The 19,706-nt window shown below is 42.1% G+C and overlaps 1 protein-coding gene across 1 annotated transcript in view; it reads left to right on the top strand.

Annotated features, from left to right (window-relative positions):
• The window catches only part of SLC12A4 (solute carrier family 12 member 4), a 65,235-nt gene that overhangs the window by 12,102 nt on the left and 33,427 nt on the right, over nt 1-19,706 (top strand). The window lies entirely within an intron of this gene.

The raw sequence follows: 19,706 nt of genomic DNA, 5'->3' as shown, positions 1-19,706 counted from the left end.
AGATATTGAAGGACTACTTGATACAGCCACTGTTGGAGGTCAGTAACGAAATAATGGAGGGGAAGAAGGCGCCTGAATCGTGGAAAGAAGCATTTATCACATTGATTCCAAAGTCGGAAACTGAGAAGACACAACTTAAGAACTACCGTCCCATCTCCCTTTTAAATGTGGATTACAAAATATTTGCAGATGTTCTGGCACGAAGATTTAAGAAAGTTCTAAGTGAGATAATCCATAAAGACCAGGCAGGCTTTCTCCCGGGCAGACACATGTTTGCTAATACAAGGAACATTATAGACATATTGGAACTTTTACAAACAAACATAAACACTAAAGCAGTCCTAATTTTCATAGACGCGGAGAAGGCCTTTGACAACATATCCTGGAGATTTATGAAGGGGAACCTAAAAGAAATGGGAGTGGGACGGGGGTTTGAGAATGGGATTGATGCAATATATTCAGAACAAAAGGCCAAACTGATAGTTAACAATGTGGTTACTGAAGAGTTCAAAATTGAAAAAGGCACACGACAGGGCTGCCCGATTTCCCCATTACTGTTCATTTCGGTTCTGGAAGTGCTACTGAATATGATTAGGGGGGACCGGTTGGTGGAGGGGATCCAGGTCGGAGCGAAACAATATAAACTTAAAGCTTTTGCAGATGACCTAGTTCTGACATTACAGGAGCCGGAATCTAGTACGAAAAATGTATTACAACTGATACAAAACTTTGGTCGAGTGGCCGGATTTAAGCTAAATAAACAAAAAACTAAGGTGTTGGGGAAGAACTTGACAGATACTGAGTTGGAACGGTTTCAGAAAGAGACAGATTTAAATGTGGTTAAAAAAGTCAAATACCTAGGGGTAAATATAACAGCAAAAAATCTGAGTCTATTCAAAGACAATTATGAAAAATGCTGGTCAGAAATTAAGAGAGACTTGGATAGTTGGTCAAGATTAAGACTTTCTTTGTTAGGCCGAATAGCTGCCATCAAGATGAATGTATTACCAAAAATGTTATTTTTGTTTCAGACATTACAGATTGTAGATAAGACAGAGTGCTTCCGGAGGTGGCAGAAAGACATATCTAAATTCGTCTGGCAGGGCAAAAAGCCCAGAATTAAATTTAAAATATTAACAGATGCAAAAGAAAGAGGGGGCTTTGCCCTGCCAGACTTAAAGTTGTACTATGAAGCTGCAGCTTTCTGCTGGCTAAAAGATTGGCTACTTCTTGAAGATACGGATGTCTTGGATCTGGAAGGTTTTAACAATGCATTTGGATGGCATGCGTATTTATGGTATGACAAAGCTAAGATAAATAAGGCCTTTAAGAACCATATTGTTAGAAAATCAGTTTTTAATGTCTGGATAAAATACAAAGACTTACTGGAGAACAAAACTCCGAGGTGGCTGTCACCCCTGGAGGCCAAGGCTCGAAAAAGAGCCAATATGGAGGCCAACTGGCCAAAATATTGGGAAATACTAGAGAAGGATGGAGACAACTGGAAATTGCAGAGTTTAGAAAAGATGAGAGACAAAGTGCGAGACTGGTTACACTATGCTCAGATTAAAGAATTGTTTAAAAATGACAAAAAGTTAGGATTCCAAGTGGAAAAGTCAAAGTTAGAAACTGAACTGTTAGAACCTAAGACTAAAGTACTTTCAAAAATGTATAACTTGCTGCTGAAATGGAACACACAAGACGAAATGGTAAAATCAACAATGATAAAATGGGCTCAAGACATTGGGCATAATATTATGTTTGAAGATTGGGAAAGGTTGTGGACCTCTGGGTTGAACTTCACTGCATGTAATGCATTGAAGGAAAATGTGATGAAAATGATGTATAGATGGTACATGACTCCTGTTAAATTAGCCAAAATATACCATTCGTCTGATAGTAAATGTTGGAAATGTAAGGAAAATGAAGGAACATTTTTTCACCTCTGGTGGACATGCCCTAGAGTGAAGGCCTTCTGGGAGACAATATATAATGAATTAAAAAAGGTGTTTAAATACACCTTTACCAAAAAACCAGAGGCCTTCCTCTTGGGTATTGTAGGCCAGGGTGTGTTAAAAAAGGACAGAACATTCTTTATGTATGCAACAACAGCAGCAAGAATATTGATCGCCAAGAATTGGAAAACGCAGAAGCTACCCACTGTGGAAGAATGGCAGATGCAGCTGATAGACTACATGCAGTTAGCCGAAATGACCGGCAGAATTCGAGACCAGGGAGAAGAAAGGATGGAAGAAGATTGGAAGAAATTTAAGACTTATTTACAAAAATATTGTAATTTGGTTGAGTGCTGAATCGGATGCCAGAGCCGAAAATAACTGTCTATCACTAAATTAGATTTAAGGATGAATTATATGCTAACTAAATCAAGATTATGAGTAAAATAATAATTTGTTTGAAACTAATTTAATAATGATGCAAGTGTATGTGGGAGGTGTGGGGGAGTCTTATGTAACAATTGAAAGATGCTAAATGGACAATGTTGATTTGTGTTTATATAATATATGTTTTATGTGAAAAACTTTAATAAATATATATTTAAAAAAAAAACAGAGTGCGAATAAGACTGAGTGTATGGGGGGGGGGTCATTTAATTTCACTGTGCACAGGTAGTGTAGTGACAATAAAGGTTTATTCATTATTTATTATTATTATTATTTGGCATAAATTCAGAAGATCATATGAGATACTAAATATCCGGGTGACTTGGATGTGCTGCTTTAATAAGATTAATTTCAAAAGCTTTCTCCCTGTTGCTGCATGGAAGCCTCTGAAGACAGATGAGGCTTTGTCTCAGCTTGCTACACCTTCAAAGACCCAACTTCTCTTCGTGCGTCAACATTTAACTTTTCTTCTTTCTCTCCCCTGGAGCAATTTATTTCCCTGGTTTGCACCAATGTGCCTTGTGTTTCTTTGCTCTTTTAAAAATTATTTTCCTTCTGAGCTGGGTTGTCAACTATGATATCTTCCGCCCCTTTGGAGTCTGAAGCAATACAGTCCTCATGCACACTTACCTGCGTATAGGGAGCTGCCATTTTTTGGCAACCAAGTTAAACTTATGGTTGCCAGGACCTTGGTTACTCCTGTTGTCACTGGCTTTTTTGTTATACCTCCATGAGAGATCAGGAACAATCTCACCACCCCAGCTTTCGGTTTGGGAGGGTGATGGGGAAGGGCCACAGCTTAGTGCTAGAGCATCTGTTTTGCACTCAGAAGTTCCAGGTTCAATCACTGACATCTCCGAGTAGAACTGGGGAGAGACTCCTGTCTAAAACCAATGTCAATCTGTGCAGACAAAACTGAGATAGATTGACCAATGGTTTAACTTGATATAAGACAGTTTCCTGTGTTCTGGGCTGACTGCTGCACAGCTAGGGTAAGTAAACATGCATAAGGTTGCATTATAAAATGATTAGTTCTCCTCTACAAAGAGAACCAGTGTCATTTTTGTATTTTGCCAACTCAAGTGTGACAAAGCTGCATTTGGTGTCCTGCAGAAAGTTGTGTATCTTTTAGTAACGTTTGTTTGTTGATTTGAAACCGCTAATAAGGCAGGCTGTCACTGACCTAGTTTGGGAGTGTGCCACTGTTGACTTTACTGTCTGATTGCCAGGTGCATAAATTCTTTTAGTTTGCAGACATGGCAAACCCTCCAAGGTACTGGAGGCTGGCCTTTCCAGTCCAGCAATCAAATGGGTGGTTCTTATATCAATATCTTTCAATTTTAAAAAAATAATAATCTTATGAACTATGGGTTAGGAATCATGTGAGGAACCATTTTTAACTTTTTAAACATGATGTGTGTAACTTGCTTGGTCACACTTGTTTTGGAAGTAGAGGTTTTAAATACACAGAGCTGAAATGCGTCAGAGCTTTGGGAAACTCATCTGGAGGTTGGTTATACTGCGGTGGCTAGCTTGAGGCTGATAATGCCTTTTGCTTGCCTGGTTGGAGAAGGGTGTGTACATTTGTGTAGAAACTAGCATATTACATTTGTTCTGCCCCATTTCACCACTGGTACATGCCTCCCAGAAGGCTGCCTACAAGGCAGCCTTCCCTTGGGCAGAAAAGTGTTCTCCACCCCATCTCTGCACACAGGTTCGTGGTATGTACAGATCAATGTCTGGTAGGGTGGGGCCATGCCTGTTGGCCCAGCCTCTGACCTCCTTGTGGCCTGCCTGCACAGAGCCTAGCAGCAGAGATTGAAAGTTGCTAAGACAACTGAAAATGGCTGTCCCATCTGGAAATACTCTTGCTCTGGACCCTGGGGTAGGCAGATCAAAGGGAAAGAGGCATCTGGTGGGACTGGATTTCATTGACAGCTTGAAGGGTGCAAACTGATGAGGAAGCTCCCTCATCTTCTGACCTAGCTCTTCTGCCATCTACAGACAGATGTGTGTGGGCAGGCTGTAGCTAACGGATGTTGCATGTGACATTCTTGGGCTGCTACTGATTCCAAGTTGCATTAGATTATTAGGAACGTAGAAATCTGCCTAATACCGAGTCAGGCCATTGGGCCATATAGCTTTGTGGTATCTTCACTAGCTTTGTGGCAGCAGTTATCCAAGGTTTTGGACAAGTCTTTCTCTGCCCTGCCTGGAGATGCCTGGTGTTTGAACAGGAAAAACTCATTCTAAAGTAATAATAATAATAAATGTTTCTTTTGCATTAAAAATAATTAAGTTAAAAATATATATTGATCAATTAATTTGGGACATTTTCGTAGCTAGGTCAAAATGTTTTTTTCTCATTTGAACTAACAAATTAATTGACCAGTCATTGCTAGAGCTGCAAAGGCTGGGGGGCTGGGGGTGGCAGGAGGAATTGCCTATTCCTCCTGCCACTCCTCCCCTAGCCTCCACATCTCTATGCAGCCCTAGTTATTAGTAAAGATTATAATACTATTACTTTGCATTTATAAAGCACTTTCTAATCTTCAAAGCGCTTCATGTTCATCTCCGTAACCCTTTCAACAGCCTTGTGAGGCCTGAGGCAAAGCTGATCCCCCACTCCCCACCTAATTCTCTGAGGCAAGGAAGATCTGGAAAATAGGACTCTAGAAACTAGCCTATTACGTTTGTTCTGGGGAGGAGGCGGTGGCAAAGTTTTGAATATCCTGCCTGTCACATCCAAGGGGAGGTGTCATCTTAATTTTCTAATGTCTTCCAACTCAGTCAGGTAAATGAGCAGTCATGTAATTATATCTGGACTTTTCAAGTGTATTGGAAGACTTGGAGAAAGGACTTGTGTGATGAGAAACAGTATTATAAACAGCCTTCCAGGATGCTGTAATTTGCAGCTGGAATATTGCCTGCTAATGCAGTTGCCTTGTGCTAAGTCTGACCATTGGTTCATATAACTCAGTATTGTTTACACTGACTGGCAGCTGCTCTCCAGGGTTTCAGGCAGGGGACATTCTAGCACCATCTGGAGAAGCTGTGGGTTGAACCTGGGACTTCCTGTGTGCAAAGAAGGTGCTCTGCCATAGAGCTACAGCTGTTCCTTGACCATTTTACTGTGTACTGTTCTGGTTGCCTCACCTCAAAAAGGATATTGTAAAGTTGAAAAGGGTTCAGAAAAAGGCAACCAAAATGATGAAGGGGATGGAAGTGACTCCCCTAGGAAGAAACATTGCAGCATAAGAGGTGACCTCATAGAAGTTTATAAAATTATGTGGATAGAGAACATCTTTTCTTTCTCGCCTAACAGTTAGAACTCATGGACACCCAGTGAAGCTGAATGTTGGAAGATAAAACCAAAGCATTTCTTAGAAAGTGCATAGCTAAACTTTGGAACTTCCTGCCACAGGAGACAGTGATGGTCACCAACCCAGATGGCTTTAAAGGAGGGTTAGACCAATTCATGGAGGAGGCTATTGATGACTGCTAGCCATGATGGCCATGCTCTGCCTCTACAGTTGGAGGCAGCAATGCTTCTGAGTAACAGTTGCAGGAAGCCACGGGAAAAGGTAGTGCTTTTGTGTTCAGATTCTGCTTGTGGATTTCCCACAGGCATTTGTTTGGCCACTGAGAACAGGATGCTGGACTAGATGGGCCATTGGCCTGGTCCAGAAAGCTCTTATGTCCTTATATACATCCCTGCAGCTTTTCCCACCAGCTATGGAAAATAATTAGGAACTGTACTCTTGGGGAGCGGGTAGATTCTGAGAAGGAAAATAGAAAAAAGAGTTCCTATCATCATCATCATCATCATCACCACCACCACCACCACCACCACCATTATTTATTTTATTTAATTATTTATACATACATACATACATACATACATACCCCGCCCATCTGGCTGGTTTCCCCAGCCACTCTGGCTTTGCCATCTCCGATGGATGCTTTTCTGTTTTGTTTTTCCTATGTCTGGAGGGTGCTCAGTGAAACCACTTTTGTTGGGAAATGTGGTCCTAAAGAGCCATCTAGTGTGTTCACTGGCAAAGTGAAATGTGAACTCTGGGCCTCCTGGTTCACAGCTTGGTTGGGACCCTTGCCTCTCAGCAGCAGTGGCCACTCTTCTACCTTCTGCTGCTGCAAAAAAAAAAAAAAAGGGGGAAAAAGGTACCTGATTACCCTTTAATGAACAGCTTAAACCTGGCTTGTTTGCAGCAGTGAAGCCCCCTGCTAAGTGGAGATTAAGGCCGTTTCCTGATCTCTTGGCCAGCAAAGAAGTCTACCAAAAAAACATACAACCCCTTTGCACTCATTATTTCCTTTTATAAGCAAATGTCACAGAATGGGCGACACTCAGCACAACAGCAGCATAAGAGCTGGTACTGGTAAGTGGTTTCCAAGTTTTGTGTATGTTGGTGGGACTTCTGTGCTTGGAATAAAAAATCTTAAGTGTTTTTACTTGTTGATAATGTTCTCCACCTTAACAGGATAGATTTATTTGCAAGCTGGCAAACCAAGCATTCTGGTTTTTTTTTGTAAAGTCTTACAAGGGGAAAGGCTTGGGGCTCAGTGGTAGAGCACCAGCTCTGTGTACAGAAAGCCCCAGGTTCAATCCCTGGGGAAAACCCCTGCCTGGGACCCTGGAGAGCTGCTGCCAGTCAGTGGAGGCGGCACTGAGCTAGATGGATCAATGGCCTGTCTCTGTGTAAAGCAGCTTTCTATGTTCCTGTTCAGGGTGTTTGTTCTGTTTATATGTTGGCATGGGCTAGTCATAGTCTTCTACCTGTCAGTTGGGACCCACAGGTGGGTCCTGAGGCCACACCAGGTGGGTTGCAACAAAGCTGCCACCACCATGTTGTAATCCAGCTCAGTATGACTGGACCAAACATGAGTGAAATCCTTAATTCTGTTCTAGGAAAATGTGCAGAAATCGAAATTTAAAGCTAGTACTCTGGATAGAAGTTCTCAGCAAAGAAATGGGTTCTGAACACAAAACTGTTGTTACACGTAAAAGTGATCACAAGTGCTTCAGCATGAAGTTCTGAGGTTTTTGAGAAATAAATCGCTGCCATAGGCTTTTTTTTATTTGACAACTCATAAATGTGGCTTTTTAAGATTGGCATACCTTATAGATGTGTTCAATTGCTTTAATGAAAAACCTCAATTGCCAGGAAGAAATTTTACAATTTTTGACTGTTAAGATATTGGAGGCATTTAAAAAATGCTGAAACTGATTGAGAGGTTAGTAAGAAAATTCCATTGACATAGTTCCAACTGTTGCACAATTTTTTTATTATTATTATTATTTTATAAAGGTCAAACAATAAAAAATTGCTTATAGCAAAGGAGTTGTTATGCAATGTGCAAAGCAGTAAATTACAAGTTTTGGTTCCTATTTCCACCCAAAATTCTGAGGGTATATAGTGGATACAGTCACTATATGCTGTACACAGTCTCTAGAATTAAGATATGAGTTCCAGAAACAATTCATTGAGCTCTAATGTGACGCAAGTACACTTTCAGTAACTAACATTACTAAAGTGTAGGATTTTGGTTAGTAAATGATACCCAGAATTGGCAACTGATGCTGTCATCTGCTTCCTGCTATTTGGTACCAACCATGGTAACCCTAATCATCATCATCTAGGAGAAACATGCCCAGGTGTCAGACTGAAATTGTGAGTCTGTCAGTCGCTTCTTGGCCTTTCAGCTAAGATCAAATGTCAGCATCACTGGCTTTCATTTAGTACTAATGCTAAAGCAAAGCTAAGAATAGTGCTTTGTGAGTTGCCATTTTAGAATGAATAGTAATGCATTGCTAGCACTGTTTATAAATCAGGAGTGAAAAAGTACAGTTGGGTCCCATTTTGCAGATTGGGAATCAGAGGTGAGTCTCAAGTCTAGAGCAGTTTAAGACCACGGGGCTAGATGATGAAATGTTCTGGTTTCTGTTGTGTGTGTTCTTATTCTTTGCATGCAGGATGCTTTGTAGGTTGTTGTATTTAAAGGATTTGATTGGGATTGAGGACCTCTAGCCTGCTAGCCTAATTATGTCATATAATTTTCTTTCTTTTTTTTTAGTGTGGGATGTCTTATGGGGAATTTGTGTAGTTGGAAAATCTGCTTTTAAAACACCCCAACTGTTTAGTTCAGAGTCTTACAATTACCTAATTCCATACACATGAGCAAAGGTGTCCAAGGTACTCATGTAGGGATTTTTCAAACTTCTGCAGTTACTTCTGCAGATACTTCTGCAGTTTTCAAACGCCCTTCATGCATAGGTTTTATGTGTCTCCTTTTGTCTCCTCAAGTAGGCTGGTTCAGGAATCAATCCTGGAGTTCTCAGTAGTCATGGGGGATTTGAGGGATGTGGCCACCTGCAGTGATATTTCAGGTCCATCCCTTGATTTATCAGTTTGGACCACCTTCTGGTTAGAGAGGCCCATACATTCCGCCCCATTCAGTACACTATGAATTTCCATGCCTCAGTCATCATCAGCTCCCCCATTGCTAGCCATATAAACTAGTGAGACCTTTGTAGAAATTTCTGTCCAAGAGGCATAGCTGCTGAAGGAGAAAACTACAATGAGGATTAGTTTCTCGCAGTGGCCTAAGGCCATTGTGTTTCATGCACATGGAAACCGCCCAATGTAAGTGTTTTCAGGACAAAATGAATGCTCACGGCTGTACTTCTCACATGGCAGGGGATTTAGCTTGCTGCAGGAAACAAGGCCTGTGTGATGTGAGGTGTCGTGTGTCTGTCTGTCTGTCTGTCTGTCTGCCTGCCTGCCTATACATCTGGATGCAAGTTTTGTGTGATCAAAGCCTCACCTCATATTCACATTTCGAAAACAAGGAGTTTGTTTTGCTGAGCTGTGTTAATTCTCCAAGAGGGCTAACTTGTTGAGGCTTGTTGTTGCATAGTTTAAATTGCTGAAATAGGAGCCCAAGAATGTGCTGTGTTAAAGAGAGAGAGAGGCTCCAGCATGTTAATTGCAGTTGCCCTATCCAACATTTGCAAAACTCCTGTTGCTTCTTGGGGAAAATGAGGAGATTGAGTGATGTTTTGGCTAGAGTGGTCCATGCTTCTCCTATAGGTGGGGCTCACAGCAGGCATGCAGTGCCTGTCCCCCTGCCCCCTGCAAAGGCACATTTGTGTTGCATGATGCAACATTGCAGAACCAGCTTCAACATGCTTGTCTATCATTTGATTTCTTGGCCACAAGCACTGAATGTGTGAACTGTCTTCATCAAAAAGTATTGTGTATTGATATGGTATCGATGCAAAAATTATGTCTGTGGTGTTGGAACTGTGATGGCTGGTTTGTGCATTCAAGTCATTCAAGTTAGCCTTTGCTAACCTGGTTTACTTGGGTGAAAATGAGATCATCCTTGAAGTCTTAAATTGCAAGAGCTGGCAAGTCTGTGGTTGAATCCCTTTTGTATTCTTCCACATTCTGGTAGCTTTTGATAGCAGCATCGTGTCTGATGGAATTCACTTGTCTGATGGTCTATGGCCAGCGGCAGACCTTGGCGCCTCAAATTTCAGCGATGCCAAAATTTACCCTCCCATGTCTCACCTTTCATTCAACGTCATAGTTGTGGCGTCCCAAAGGCTCCGTGCCCAGTGCACTCCCCTAAATCTGCCTCTGCTGTGGCAAACTTAAATTGCTTTCTGGCAACCAGCCTAGATGTACAAAAGCTGTTGTGATTGTTATTACTTTAGGAAGATGCCAGATGGGAGAGTGTCACGTAAAACCTTCATGGTCACAGCATGGATAGCAGCCAAACAAGCCAAGTTGACACCTTGCATTGCACTCTGCAGTGTTGGCATGGATGGGCAGGCAGTCTGGTAATGGCTGGTACTTGTGGGTTTATTTGCATGGCTTTGGTTTGGGTGCCATTCATTGGCTTAGGCTCCCTAAAATGTGTACACCTTTAAACACAGGAGTGGGTATGCTGTGGCCCAGCAAATAATAACAAGGGACATTAAGGAGGTGTATAAGATTATGCCAGCTGTGGAGAAAGAGAAGATTTTCTCCCTCATAATGCTAGAACCTGTGAACATCCAAGGAAGCTGAATGTTGGAAGAGGAAGTAGGTCTTTACAACCCATAGTCATCCATCAACTTGGATGACTTTAAGAAAGGATTAGACGAATTGATGGAACGTAAGGCCATCAGTTGATGCTAGCTATGAAGGCCTTTACTGTTATGAGGCAGACTTTCTCTGAATGTCAGTTGCTGGAAATCACAAGTGTGGGGAGTGCTATTGTGCAAAGGTCCTGCTTGTGGGCTTCCCATGGGCATCTTGTTGGCAATTGTGTGAACAGGATGCTGGACTAGATGGGCCTTTGACCTGACCTAGCAGGGCTCTTAGACTCAGGTGTTGCTAGACTCCAGCGCAAGCCAGCCTAGCCAGTGGTCAAGGAAGACGGGAGTTGTGGTTCATCAACATCTGAATGGCCACATGTTTTGCCGTAAAACATCAGCCCAGTTGATGAGTGTATGTATGTGTCCTCTTCCCCACCCCACCCCCAAATTATTGCTCAACTCTTCAGCATTCTTCTTGCTTGACTGACCAGAAGGAGCCGTCTCTCCTTGGTGATGGTTTGGCAAAATGCCCAGCAGAGGATTAGCCACCCAAAAAGAAAGAAAGGAAATACCTTTCCCCTGCAGATGCTGTTGGGCTGCCACTTTCATAATTCCTGACAACTGGCCATGATGGCTGGGGATGATGGGGGTTGGAGTCCAAGATTGGAGAACTCAGATCTGGAGGACCACAGGTTCCCTACCCCTAATGACTAGCCAATGGTTTAAACCTAAGGACACGCTTATATTGGCAATTTTGACTTGTTTTGTAGCTGTATTACTATTTGTGGCTTCTCCAAGGAAGCCTAGGAAACTAGGATTTGTTTTCTTAGAGATCTCCAGCTACTCCTGAAGACCCTCTGAAGGGGTGTTGTATTGAGTCCTGCCTTTCCAGTAGCATCTACTGTAATACGCAGTGGCTCTCCAAAGGCTTAGGCAGAAGGATTCTTCTTTACCTAGCTCTGCTACTTGATATAATTTCAGCTTGAAGATACCAAAGACGGAAGCTGAGCCCTAATGCATGCAGAGGGTGTGCTCTGGGCACTTGTCAACATCCTTTACCAAATCACAAGGTTGTCCTGTATCTTTTCCCAACCCTCTATTCTCCGCCATTATCATTCTTTGGTTTGTAAGCTTTGGGGGGGGGGGACTGTTGTCTTGCTTTGGAAAGCATAACCCTCTTGGCTTGTGTGCACTTGCATCTTTCTGTTATCTGTAAAATGTAATTTTATCTTTATCTGGGAGCTATCACCGTTCAGAAAGGGATTTATTTGCACTGTAGGTGTGCTGTTTCTGCATACCACAAGGCAGTAGGTGCTGGTCTATTAGGGCAAGTGACCACTGCCTCACCAACCTCAGTTTGTTCTCAGCCAACCCCCACCTGCCTGCCAGCTTCCTTCCTCCTCCCTTGTCTTGGTGCTGCCATTGTATAATACAATAGGGAGGAGGATGGGGGCAAAAATAGAATAAGCTGTTGTTGACTCTGACTGCATCTCTGCCTTCCACCCTGCTAGTCTTAATGGATACTAGCCACCACTGCCACAAGGCGTTAGATTTCAGTGACCATCTTCTGTCATCTTCTTTAATACAGTGGTACCTCGGGTTACATACGCTTCAGGTTACATACGCTTCAGGTTACAGACTCCGCTAAGCCAGAAATAGTACCTCAGGTTAAGAACTTTGCTTCAGGATGGGAACAGAAATCGCGTGGCAGCGGCGTGGCAGCATTAGCTAAAGTGGTGCTTCAGGTTAAGAACAGTTTCAGGTTAAGAATGGACCTCTGGAACGAATTAAGTACTTTACCCGAGGTACCACTGTAGCTCATGTTTGGCAGTGAGGCTTGGAGGGGTTACACCATCAGGGTCATATTGGTTTTGATTTCGCCTGATGATCAGGAGCCCTATGTAGTGTGCTTGGCTGATCAATAGCATGCAGCTGTGCAGCCGGTAGTCAGAGACTGTTGGTGTCCATTCCAGGGAAGTACACAACTGAATCTGTTTTGCTTTAGTTCTTGGCACCCTGGTGCTTCACAAATACCTGGTGCTAAATGTGGTCTAAAGGACTGGAAGGAGAAGGAGAATGGTGAGCCCCGTTGCAGAGAAAGGCAAAGGGTTCTTGCTAAGGGGTAGGTATTCCTTGATTTGGGACCTGTAATATTTCTGTGGTTTGGTCTGCTTATGCTTCTTTCTTTCTTTCTTTCTTTCTTTCTTTCTTTCTTTCTTTCTTTCTTTCTGAAGCAGAGTTGTTTCTCTTGTAGAATCCTTCAGGTGGCAACATTTGAAATCGGTAGTTATTGATTTCTTTTGTTTTTCATTCCCATTTTTGGAAATGCTTCATTTTAGAAAATTAGCTATAGTGTGTGTATTGAACACAATACACTTCAAAGGTTGGTGGGCTCTCCTTCACTGGAGATTTTAAAGCAGAGGTTGGAAGGCCATCTGCCAGGGATTCTTTAGCTGTGATTCCTGCATTGCAGGGACTTGGACTAGATGAAGCTTGGGGTCCCTTCCACCTTAACAATTCTGTGATTCTATAATTGGGCAATTGGAATGGGTATGATACCTGCCAGATCTAAAATTGAAGTTGTAAATAACTTCTGCATGTGCTGAGCACAGTTCTTCAGACATGCTAAAATAAGCGTACTTCTGGTTTTCGGTGCCTTCAGTATATAATATAAGGGTAGCCTATTCGACTACTGTATCTTAAAATACATTCAATCAGCCTAAACTGGGTGTGATGTTTTAATTTGTTGGAAGTCCCCCAGAGTGGCTGGGGCAACCCAGATAGATGGGCGACATATACATAATCAATTATGACTATCAAAATAATAATATTAAAGCTTTGAACTTGTCTGAATGTTTTGCAGACACACTTATTCAAGCTTATATTTGGTTGAATTGTCCTTCACTTGGAAAAATCCTTAGCTGCTGTTGTGATGTGTTGTAATTACATTTTCGTGTGTTTTAAGAATCTTGTAAACCAGCCCGGGACAGACTTAAGGCTTGTGAGATCTTTCCTTTAGAACAGGCATCCCCAAACTCGGCCCTCCAGATGTTTTGGGACTACAATTCTCTTCATCCCTGACCACTGGTCCTGTTAGCTAGGGATGATGGGAGTTGTAGTTCCAAAACATCTGGAGGGCCGAGTTTGGGGGTGCCTGCTCTAGATGCACCAACTAGAGCATGGTGCAAAAGACATTGACTTAGAAGGAAAGATTCCCGAGTCCCAAAATCTCTTTTGAGCATCAGAAAGTAATGGAGTTTACAGTCTTACTACTGCACGAAATTTCCTCTCTTCTCTACCCCACCCCAAGCTTTCTTCATTGCAGCAGTATAATTTTTTTTTGGGGGGGGGGGTCATTATTTTTGTTGCCATTGTTAAACAGTTGGGAGGCCAATTCTTTTTGCTGTATTCCAAGTCACTCAGAGATCTGCCAGTAGTTCCTGATCTCCCATCTTCATACTCCAGTTAAAAAGTGCCTTATGAGGGCAGTGTGCCCTGAAAAACCTTTAACTTTAAAAAAATCTAGCATTTAAACCATCCTGAACAGCTCAATCATAGCTATACATGACATGTCAAGTCAGAACTTAGTTCCGTTACATTTAATGGGGCTTCCAGGTAAGTAGGTGTAGGATTGCAACCAAAATGCACTTAATGGCATATGAATTATTATTTTTTGGCCCCAGTCAAATATTTTAGTTGAGTTACTTTTGGCTTATGCATAAATTTTTCAAATATTTTCAAGAGAGGAGAGGTCACAAGTCTTGGGCTTGGTTAGGTAATAATAACAAACCATGTGAGGTAGCCCTTAATTCCTTAAATGAAATTCTGTTGTGTTTAATAATCCTTTTTTAAAAAAGGCAAAAGGCAAATGATTTGCCCATGTGTTGGCAACTGCATTTCCTAAAGTTAAGACACAAATGCCTCAGGCTTCCAGTAATTGATTGGTCTATTCTGAAGCAAAATTCAATATTGCTAATGAAGATCAAACTCTTGACGTCAGCTCGCTTTGGAGAACTTACATATGTTGCAGCTGGAATCATTGACTGAAGTTGGCTTAAACCCTTGTTATAGGAAGGAATGGGAAAGTGAGTCACAAATTACTTTTTCACACATTCCATGTCAACAAATCCGAGTTTGCCATGGAGTGTGTGTTCAATAGGGAATCCCAGCCACTCCAAAGGTATGAAGCACATCTTTGCAAATATGCTTTGTACAATTCATTCTTTACATTTTGCCACCTCTCATAGTTTTACAGAAAGGCAGCTTTTAAAATGCTGAAACAAATGAAAACAGGGTTGTATCTAATGTTAGTCATGCTCGGGACAAGACCCATCAAAATTAAATGATATGACTAACTTAGGTCTATTAATTTCAGTGGATCTGCTGTGAGTATAACTTAGCTGGCTGCAACCCATAAGCAATACATTTTTCTGTGAAATGTGGAGATGCTGGGGATTGAACTTGTGTACTGCTGCATGCAAACTTTACTGTTGAGCTATGGTCCTTCCCCAGATATGGTCTAGTTGCCAGTGTGCCCCCTGGCCTTGTAATATATCATGTGACGCATGCTAAAGGCTAGTCCTGAGATTGGTTCTAAAAATGAAAATTGCTAAAGACGACAATGTCTTTGGAGGTGGGATGGTAAAAAGGGAATCCTTTCTGGGCAGCTGCCAGCACTCCACAAAGCTTACATGTTCGTCATGCTCATTTCACCCTGCATATTCTTAGAACACTTGTATAGAAGACAGCTGAAGGTGCTTGAAGATGAATGACTTCACGACTTGTGAACATGCAGTTGTCTTGTTTCTCTTTTATTTGTAAGTTTAGCTGGATGCTTTTAAGGTGGTTTTCCTGTTGAGTGTCTGGAGAAGTTAAATAACACCTGACAGCTGGAATAGTGGGGGGGGGGGGGGCGGGACCGTTACATAAGAAAGTCATGATTTTTGTTTGCTTGAAAAAATTATCGGTTACAAAGCATTTATCCAAATACAGGGGGAGCTGGCCTTGAAATGTGTTAACTTTTAAGCTTTATGAGCTGAAGCAATTGTGAAATGTGCAGATTAGTCAGATATTTAACTGAAGGTGATCTTGATTAATGAATGTTTCTGCCAGGGTAGTAATGTACTCCCACTGAGAATATAACAATTCATCTAATGCGCTGTCTGCAATGCCCAAATCAACATATTGATGGAGATTAAAATAGGATGTCCTTGCTGTGAACTTGACTTTAAACCTTTTGACTCTGGAGCTGACAGTGGAGGAATTTGGAACTTATGGGAGTGATTTGAAAAGAGCAAAGAGAAAGCACATGTTTAGACAGAGAACCACATATCATCAAAGGCCACCTTGTAAATAAGTGTACACAGGCTACTAGCCCTCAAACACTTTAACCTGCCTACATTTCCTATAATACAGTATTTCCCAACCTGTAGGTTGCAAACCTTGTGCAAGTGGGTCAGAGTAAGTACATCCAAAAATGATTAACGCTATTAATCCTTAACAGGTATGATGAATACCACTTACAACTGAACATTGGAAAGGCTAGAATCTTACATTTCAACACTTGGGAGCCACTCTCTGGTGGTTGGCAGCAGATCTGATGACAGCATGCTACAAGGTGCTCATACAGAGAACTGTTTGGACCTACTATTACAGCTTGCCTCTGATGCACAGGTGCCAAAGGCAGCATGTATGAGCACCTTCTGGCCAATTGCCAGCTGCTGTGCCACCAGGATTGAGGCAAGGATGATTTGAAGTCTGCTCAGTTGAAATAAGAAATAATATATTCCCCATGTGTATCAGTTGTGATCCGAGACTGATGGACAGTCATCAAACACCACCCACATTGACCTACCCATTGGCAAATGCAAGCTGAGTCGTTCCTCTAGTACTTGCCAAAATGGACTAGTGAATAAAACTATTTAAAAATAGCCATAGTTCATTATATCTAACACTGCTTGTATAACCATATATTTTTGGAATAAATTTGTATATCTTTATGGAGCAATATCCTGCAATCATATAGTTCCTGTTCTTACATTACCCAAACTCTGAATAACTCTGCAAGTACAAAGTTAAGTATTTCAACAAATTCCGCATGAATAGGGGTAAGGTCCAGAATTCACATGACAATAAAGAACTTTGCAGAGTACATAATTAAAATTAAGGAATTCGCTTCCAGAACGTGTAGTGTAGCCACCAACTTGGATAGCTTTAAAAGAGAATCAAATTCATAGAGGATAAGGCCTCCCCTCTCGAAGGCAGCATGCCTCTGAATGCCACTTGCTGGGAGGGTGGGGAGAGCGCTGTTGCTCTCAGGTTTCCTACTTGGGGGGCTTCCCACAGGCATCTAGTTGGACACTGTGAGAACAGGATGCTGGACTAGATGGGCCATTGGCCTGATCCAGCAGGGCTCTTACGATGTTCTTAACAGAGTCTACTGGTAGATCTCTGTGATTTTCAGTAGGTTCTCTGGCAAGGCTCTCTGACTTTCAATTGCTTTACAGCATGGGTAGGCAAACTAAGGCCCAGGGGCCAGATCCGGCCCAATCACATTCTCAATCCGGCTTGTGGATGGTCTGGGAATCAGCATGTTTTTACATGAGTAGAATGTGTGCTTTTATTTAAAATGCATCTCTGGGTTATTTGTGGGGCAGAGGAATTCGTTCATTTTTTTCCTTCCAAAATATAGTCCGGCCCCCCACAAGGTCTGAGGGACAGCCCCTGCTGAAAAAGTTTGATGACCCCTGCTTTACAGCAACAACTAAAATGCTCCACCCCCCACCCACCCCCCAAATGAAGCTGCTGAAGCAGAATTACATCTGGCGAGCTGGAGAAGCCAGGAGTAGATTTGTCTGTGAACAAACTTGTGAGCTTTGTTCTGGTACTGAACACCAATTCCTGAGTTGAGCATGTGCTCAGAGGCAATGTGTTCAATACTTTTTAGTGTACATATGTTTGCTTGTCTCACTATTGCATCTGGCTGTAGCTGGTGAACCTTGTAAACAAAAACAAACAGATTAGATCATGCATGCCTGAATCATACTCTGCCTCTCTGGAATATATCCGCTTTTTGTGAGGATGTCTGAAATTTTGCCTTGATGACTATGTGGGATGGGGCCTCTTGTTCTGCCATTTCCACAATCAGTCGGAATGCTGACAGGTTTAGAAACCATCCAATCAAAAGGAGGGCAAGATATTTCTTTATTAGCAGTTATACTGCTATTCTACTTTAATGGTCAAAGGTTCCATTTCCCCCTTGTATTTCATTTGGAAACAGGCAAGCATAATTTCTCCTGGCCGAGAGCCATCTAAAACAATCCTGAATAGATTGCAGGGTTTTTTTGTTTGTAAAGCAAACAAATTCAGAGTATCAGGTTCTATAACTAAGTAACCAAGTAAAGATACTACTGTGTAGAAGCTAATGGGAAACTTGACTCTCTTTTTTTATACTTGGCTTTAATTCTTAACTCTGAAAATAATTATCTGTGAGGCAGAATGGATCCCATGCCAGTTGGCTAGTTGGGTATACAGATCGCTGTTACTACTGTTGTTTTTTAATTTTGCGATTTCTGAAAATATTATTTTGAAATTTGGACATAGCTGGTGGGACTCGAATTGAGCAAAGTCCAGGTTTTAGTGACAAAGAGTGGATTTGAAAGACTGAAATCTACATTTAAAGTTGCAGAGCTCCCCTATAATTTATCAGCATTTGTATAATACTTGCACCAGAAAACATTCTAGGCTCTTCACATTTGCTATCTCAGACTTGAAGTAATGTCCAAATATCAGAATTGTGCATGATTTTTATATAATTGTGCAATCAATAAGGGTCGAACTGTGCTCATTCAATGAATTGGTAAGCTTTGTTTCTTGGCTGTTCCATTGTTGGGGGTTCTCATGTCTGCTTTTCCCTTCATCCTGCTACCACTAATCTCTGCACATAGAAAACTAGCATATAAAGGGTAACGCTAGATGTACTCGTTTCTATGTGTAGGACGTTTCATGGGGTGACTAGCTTTTCCTCTGCCTACTCCTCAGTGGACTCAATTTCTTAAGCCCCGTTTTCTGTTGGGCATAAAGTCTCACACCCAGACCTGTGTTTTTCAAACTGAGCTTTGGGGAAAGCTTATAAAAGCTTTCTAAAATTGAAGATCAGTGATGCCAGGCAAGCTTCCCTGAAAGTGTTTGTCATTACCATTCTTCCCAAAAGGGAATATTTGGGTGAAACTTAAGGCATATCAAGGGACGCAGGTGGTGCTGTGGGTTAAACCACAAAGCCTAGGACTTGCCGATCAGAAGGTCGGCGGTTCGAATCCCCGTGATGGGGTGAGCTCCCGTTGCTCAGTTTCTGCTCCTGCCAACCTAGCAGTTTGAAAGCACGTCAAAGTGCAAGTATATAAATAGGTACCGCTCTGGTGGGAAGGTAAACGGTGTTTCCGTGCGCTGCTCTGGTTCGTCAGAAGCGGCTTAGTCATGCTGGCCACATGACCAGCTGTACGCCGGCTCCCTCGGCCAGTAAAGCGACCCCAGAGTCAGCCACGACTGGACCTAATGGTCAGGGGTCCCTTTACCTTTAAGGCATATCAAAGATAAAGTAGGGCACAGGCCTACTTTACTTAATTTGAGACTCTTGAATCTGCCCCATTCTTCCTTCCCATAAGTGTTCCTTCTTTGTTTTCCTGCTTCTATTTTCCTGGCTTTCTAAATTGTGTGTCCCTTCTTTTTCTATGTAGTTTCATAAAAAACTGGAAGGGGCTATATCCACCATCCCCACCCCAATTGTACATATTGAGGGAGGAGGAAAGGATTACTTCCACTTCCTTTCCAGGGCCATAACTGTTTTGATCTTTTGTATAAATAAAACAAACGTAATCTGTATACAATCATACCTTGGTTGTCGAACGTCTTGCGACTCGAACATTTTGGCTCCCATACGCCACAAACCCGGAAGCGAGTGTTCTGGTTTGCTAACGTTCTTTGGAACCCAAACATCCAGCACGGCTTCCGATTGAGTGCAGGAAGCTCCTGCAGCCAATCGGAAGCCGCACCTTGGTTTTCAAACGTTTTCAGAAGTTGAACGGACTCCCGGAATGGATTCTGTTTGAAAACCAAGGTACGACTGTACTTGACAGTAACCCCATCAAATGCAGTGGGGATTATTTATTAATAGACCTGCTAAAGACTGAATATTGTAA

Source organism: Podarcis muralis, chromosome 7, assembly GCF_964188315.1.
Source record: "Podarcis muralis chromosome 7, rPodMur119.hap1.1, whole genome shotgun sequence".
Classification (NCBI taxonomy): Eukaryota; Metazoa; Chordata; class Lepidosauria; order Squamata; family Lacertidae; genus Podarcis; species Podarcis muralis.
This window is presented reverse-complemented; position numbering and strand designations above follow the sequence as displayed.